Genomic DNA, 7,114 nt, shown 5'->3' with positions numbered 1-7,114 from the left:
TTAAAGGGGCCAATATAATTTCATAAGAGCATACATATATATAACTAAAAGTTACTCGACAAACAACAAAGCCAGACAGGCGATACCTTCAGTGGAGTTCGGTTAGGATAGATAAAGGCTCTTCCAGACGGTAACCCAACATACTACAGGAAAAATGAACAACAGACCCCAGTTCTATCCAAAGGAATACTGACAATGGATTGCCGTAGATGAGGAACAGCTGACCCTCCTGGAACAGGGACCTCTGGCTGACTAGATTTACCAGAAGGGCAGACAGGGGGGAATGGATGAGGGTGCTGACAACACAGTGGACAGTGACAGGGATGGCAGAGTATGGAGCCTCTAGTGGGAGAGGAAGGCTGTCTATCTGACGAGTTAGTATTCATGCTCAGATGCCGAGGAGCTCAGAAGGTGGGCGACTGTGACCAGTGATAGTCATGTATATAGAGATTAGAAATGCATGTGAAAATGTCTCAATGTCAATTGCTTTGGAATGAATTTTTCTTCTGTATGAAAAAAAAATAAAAAAATAATGATTAAAAAACAATAAAAAATTTTTTTTTTAAATTTAATAACCACATGATTAGAAGAAGCATGTTGTGCTGGATAGCTTTAGTGTCAACTTGACACACCTGGGTTGAGGGAGCCTCAATTGGGGAATTTCCTCTATTGGACTGGCCTGTGTCCATGTCTGAGGAGCATCTTCTGATGAGTGATGTGGGAGTGCCCAGGCCAGTGTGGGTGGTGCCACCCCTGGGCAGGTGGGCCTATGTAGCATAAGAAGGCAGGCTGAGCAGGGGCCAGGGGAGCAAGCCGGTAAGCTGGTAAGCCGGTTCCTTCCCTGAGTTCCTACCTTGGGCTCCCTGATGAACTGCGACCTGGGAGGTGTAAGATAAATAATTCCTTTCCTCCCCAAGTTGGTACTGGTCAGAGTATTTTGTCACAGCAATGAAGAAACAAACCAGGACACATTCCATTACTGCTTTAACATATTCAGTACACATTCCAGAGCAAGGATACGTATCTTTCAAAATTGGCTATAAATTTTTAGGTTCACAATTGAATTAATGCAGTTATACAATATTGAACTCAGTATAAACCTTGTAAGATATAAAATTGATTGAGTTTTTACCCTTTAAAGAAGATCTTCATTTCATTTTAGAATATACTGTTTCCTACATTTTTTAATATTATTTTTTATTTTGTTTAGAAGAATCATATCATTACAGCTTTAATATGCTCAATAAGAGTTTCCAGAGCAAAGATAGAGCTCTTTCAAAAGTGGCTTTATAATTTTTAGGTTTGCTGTTGAATTAATACAGGTATATAATGAACTCAGTATAAGCCCTGTAAGACATAAAACTGAATGAGTTTTTGCCCTTTAAAAAAGATCTCCATTTCATTTTAAAATATACTGTTTCTTACAGAAAGACTCATTGTTTTTGTTACTAACACTGAGAAGTTAGCGCATATGTCTCTAATCTGTGTGTATTTGATTATTACTAGTCATAATCAGTTGCACTCAGATCCTTGGTACCTGTGTACGTCTATAAAGTCATTGGGTAGATTTCAGTGGTAATGTTTATCATCTCTACTAATTAACATGATGTAAATTTTTATGCTTCCTCCTCAAATATAATAAATTTTTTATCTGCTGATTTGTGTGTGTGTGTATATATCAAACCATCTTATTCAACTATACACCCACTTCCCAGATGGCACCCTTACTTAGCCTCCCTCTCCCCTACTAGAGCCCTTATACTCTGTTATCTCTGATACTGTCTGCTGTGTGGTTGGCACCCCCAGCTGTTCCCCACTACTTGTCCATCTGATGAATCTAGTCAGCCTATCTAGAGGTCTTTGTATTAGGAAGGACTACTGTTACTCATCTAGCAGCAAACAGTTATCAATGTTCCTTTAGATAAGAATGGGGTCTGCTGTTCATTTTCCCAGTTCTATGCTAGGTTACTATCTGGGAAGCCCTTCTGCCACCCTGGCCAACAACTCAAAAGATAGTATCTCCTATGTGGCATTGTTGCTTGTTAGGCAGCCCTTAGCTATACATACGGACTCTTAAAAATTATATTGGCCCCTTTAATCTTTGGTTATACTTTCCTTTTGGGTGTTTAAGGTCATACAGTTGGCCCAGATAAACCAATTTATTTTTACTCTTAAGGTCATTTGAGTATCTGTTCCTCAGGGGTCACATGGGCTTGGGAGGAGCCCCCGGCTACTTTTTTACCAGTTCAGCCTATGTGAAGATAAGTTGAAGGTCCTTCTCAACCATGGCTGGCTTCACTTGGAAGCATGGAGGAAATGTTTCTTCTTGTTGAGCCTCCTCTTTGTAGACTGGACACTGGTTCAAGTCCATCTTGTGGGGTCTCCTCAGCCTCCCTAATCAAGTGTACAAGTGACCCACCACAATTACAGGACATTTTGGGAGATGCTCATCATCCCTTGGAAGGAGTTGACCTAGGACGGCAAGGAGCAAAAACTGTACTTTACATCCCTCTGACCAAATTATTATAGGCCTATAAGTATGTCTGTTAAACATCCAAGAAGGTTAGTTCCACCAGTTTGGTACTTTTAATTACTGTGTGCCATGCATATAAGTTTGGGGCAAAGACCAATAGTTCTCAGATAAACCTTACCTAGACATGTATTTCTTGATCTGCTATGTATAATTTTTCAATAGATTGTTGGACTAATATAGTTCCCTCTGGTTTTTAAAACTAGCTCAGCTTTATCTCTCACATTGTCTAACCCCTCCATCATGGTTTCACCAGTTAAGGAGCCCCCATTTTCCCCCTTTCTCCCTTAATAATACCCTTCTCCTCTGGTCTTACCTCTCTTGAGCTCCTTCTTTCCATGGCTTACTTGTATATGCTTCTCTGCCCCCTCCCTTAAAGTAACCCAATTTTTATGCATATCTCCTTATTAACACCTATTTCCTACTGTTCTTCTCTTTCAGGTTCTTTTCTTTTACCTCCCTGGTTCCTTTCCATTATCCTGCTTCCTGTAGTTATGTCGGATACACACTCACCTATCAGGATTTAGCTCTAGGATCCACACATGAAGGAGAATATTTGTTGATTTTTTTTTCTGAGTCTGTGTTACTCCACTTAGTATAACAGTTTCCAATTCCATCGATTTACCTGCAAATTTCATGTTTTCATCTTTCTTTACTTCTGAGTAAAACTTCATCATATAAATGAACCACATTTTCATTATCTACTTAACAGTTGAGGGACACTTAGGTTGGTTCCATCTCTTAACTATTGTGAAAAGAGCAGCAACAAACATGGGTGTACAAGTGTCTCTGCAATAGAGGGACACCTAGGTTGCTTCCATCTCTTAACTATTGTGAAAAGAGCAGCAACAAACATGGGTGTACAAGTGTCTCTGCAATAGGCTGAGTTCTTTGGGTATATGCCAAAGAGTGGTATAACTGGGTCAAAATGTAGGTTCGTTTCTAGTTTTCTAAGGGTTCCCCACATTGCTTTCCATTGAGTTCTTTGGGTATATGCCAAGGAGTGGTATAACTGGGTCAAAATGTAGGGTCGTTTCTAGTTTTCTAAGGGTTCACCACATTGCTTTCCACAGGGGTTGTACAAGTTTGCAATCCTAGAAGCTGTGTTCTGATGAGTGTTCCCCTTTCCTCACATCCTCTCCAACATTTGTTATCATTTGTTCTCTTGATCTTAGCCAGTCTGACTGGGATGCGATGAAATCTTAAAGTGGTTTTAGTTTGCATTTCCCTAATTATTAGTGATATTGAACATCCTTTAAGATGCTTCATAGCCGTCTTTACTTCTTCTTTTGAGAACTCTCTGTTCAGCTCCTTAGACCATCTTTTAATTGGGTTACTTCTTGTCTTGATTCTGTTTTTTGAGTTTGTTATATGCTCTGGATGTTAAACCTTGTCAGATGTGTTGTTGGTGAAGATTTTCTCCATTCTGTGGGTTTTCTCTTCACTTCCTTGGTTGTTTTTTTTTGATATGCAGAAGCTTTTTAGTTTAATAAGGTCCTATTTGTTGATTCTTGATGTTGTTTCCTGAGCAATTGATGTCCAGTTTAGTAGAAAATCCTTTCTTAAACCTATTTCTTGTAGGTTATTGCCAATGTTTTCTTCTAACAGTTTCAGAGTTCCAGGCTTTACATTGAAGTCTTTAATTCATTTGGAGTTGACATTTGTGTAAGGTGAAAGATAGGGGTTTAGTTTCATTCTTCCACAGGTGGCAATCCAGTTTTGCCATCACCTGTGTTTCCTCCAGTGAATGTTCTTGGCCCCTTTGTCAAATAGGTGGCTGAAATTGCGTGTACTCATATACGTCTTGGCCCCTTTGTCAAATATCAGGTGGCTGAAATTGCGTGTACTCATATATGGGTCTTCAGTTTTGTTCTATTGATTTATGTGTCTATTTTTGTGCCAGTACCATGTTATTTTTATGTCTATAGCTCTGTAATACAGTTTAAAATCTGGTACAGTAATACCCCCAGGATTGCTCTTAGTGCTCGGGTTGTTTTGGCTATCCAAGGTCTTGTGTGCTTCCATATGAATCTTCAGATGTTTTTTCCCAGTTCTATGAGGAATGTCATGGGGCTTTTGATTGGCATTTAATTGAATCTATAAATGGCTTTTGCTAGGATGGTCATTTTCACAATATTAATTCTTCCAATCCATGAGCATGGGAGGTCCTCCCATCTTCTGTTGTCTTCCTCGATCTCTTTCTTTAAAGATTTATAATGTTCATTCTAGAGTTCTATAATGTCTTTGGTCAGGTTTATTCATATATATATATATATATACATAATTATTTTTTGCAGCTTGGTCCCAGGAGCTGGTGGCTGTGCCACCCAGGAATGCAAAGGAAGGTGGTTGCAAGAAGAGGCCCCAGGACTCCTGGGAACTGCTGGGAGCAATAAGTTGGTCTGGATGAAAACTGTCAGGAATCAGTGGAGATTCTGGGCCAAGAGGTCAGTCCAGGGGTCTGGCATGCCAAGACAAGAAATGGGCCATTACTTTGGCTAGGTGGCAAGATGGGGTGGGTGAGCTGTGATGGGGAATTACGCTGGGGGAGTCAAGGCATGGTGGGTGCCACAGGACTTACCCAGGAAAGATGTTGGCATCAGGAACCTGGTGGCTGTGCTGCCCAGGGATACAAAAGGAGGTGGGTAATTTTTACTCTTAAGGTCATTTGAGGATCTGTTGCTCAGGAGTCTCAAGTCTCATGGGCTTTCGAGGAACCCCTGGCTCCCTTTTTTTTTTTTTTTTTTAACCAGTTCCGTCTATGTAAAATAAGTCAAATGTCCTGCTCAAACATGGCTGGCTTCACTTGCAAGCATGGAGGAAATGTTTCCTCTGAGTTGACCCTCCTCTTTGTAGATTGGACACTGGTTCAAGTCCAGCTGGTGAGGCCTCCATGGCCTCCCTGAAAAAGAGGACAGGTGACTACTCACCATAGTTACAGGACATTTTGAGAGATGCTCCATAGTCCCCTGGAATTTAGTCATCCTTGGAGGGCAAGAAGCAAAAACTGTCCTTTAACTCCCTCTGATCAGACTAGTATAGGTCTCAAAGTATTGCTGTTATACATCCAAGATGGTTATTTCCACCAATCTGGTACTTTTAATTACTGTGTACTATGTAGATAAAACTTGGGCAAAACCTAAATGTTCTCAGATAAACATTGAATAGACATATGTTTTGTTTCTTAAACTAGTTGACTAAAATATGACCTTAGAAAATTTAAGATTATGTGTATATTATTTTTGTCTCATCCTTTATATATCATAACAAACCTGCATAGACTTCCATCACTTGCTTAGGTTTTCTCATTTTTTCTGTCGATTTTGGAAAATATCTCCATTCCCATAAACTTTTAACATCTTTTACACTCTCATTTTCTTTTTAATAATTTAACAATAATTAATAATTTAATTAATAATTTAATAATGTTATTATATTAATAATTTAATAATTATAAAATTACCATCTGTTGTGAGAATTCTCTTCCTGGGGATACTAAGCAATGCTTATCCCCTTTTAAGGTTTTAGTGTCATACCAATTTTAAATTAAAATTTTCCTCAGGAACCAATGAATTTACTGAGCTTACTTATAGAGATGCCTGAGGGGTTGCTGAGGTGTATGAGTAACCTGAGGGTATGCACACTGGAAAACCTTTACCCAGCATGGATCAAGCCTTCTCTTCCTAGCCTTCCCCAGATTCTATACTTTAGTCCTCCCCAAATCCAAGAGACAATGTGTGATTAGGGCCAAATTACATTGTTACTACAGCTCTGTATTATAATTTGAAATCAGGTGTGGTGACATTTCCTGTAGTATTATTTTTTTTCAGAATTGCTTTGGCTATCAGTAGTTAGTAAGGCAATGATTTATCTTCTTTGAGTAACTGATTTTAGTGCATTAATCACATGGATGATCAAATGTCTAAATGACAGTTCTTAACCAACTTTGAATTTTAAACCTATATAGAAAGGTTGCTTGGATGCCCTGAAAACCTGCTCACATTAGTTAAAATTCATAATGAGCAAAATAAATATCAGAAGTGATCCATCTTCAGGTTTAAGATCTGAAGCAAAATGCCAAATTATTAATTGTAACTGAAGATCCAGCATCAGATGGAGATGAAGTTTGTTTCTCTGTCACAGAGCTGCTATCTCTACCACTGTTGTTGGCAAGTGTCAGATGTGCTGGTTTTTGTTTCATAATAGCAGGAGATGCTGAGTAGTCATTATACAGTTTCTCAGGTCAATGCTGAAGCAAGTGATTGTGTTGCCAAGTAACATTTCCAGTCTCTTTTGATATCTCAGATAGAAACCAAGGTCATTCTCAAAACATACTTCTAAATGTTGTTGACATTGTAAGAATGCAGCTGCTCAAATCAGACAAAGTGAGCAAATTCCATAAGGTAGTCATGGTGAAAATATCAAATTTTATGGTTTGTCACAGATTAATAAGTTAATAATATTAAGTCTGTGCAAACCCTTTTGCAATAACTTGAGCAATTATCAAAGATTACAGAGGCATGTTTAGCAGAAGAACAAAAACGAATAAATATGATCATCAATCTGTGAGATATGCTTCATTAA

This window comes from Nannospalax galili, unplaced genomic scaffold, assembly GCF_000622305.1.
Source record: "Nannospalax galili isolate Female #2095 unplaced genomic scaffold, S.galili_v1.0 scaffold298, whole genome shotgun sequence".
NCBI lineage: Eukaryota > Metazoa > Chordata > Mammalia > Rodentia > Spalacidae > Nannospalax > Nannospalax galili.
Note: the sequence above shows the minus strand (reverse complement) of the source record.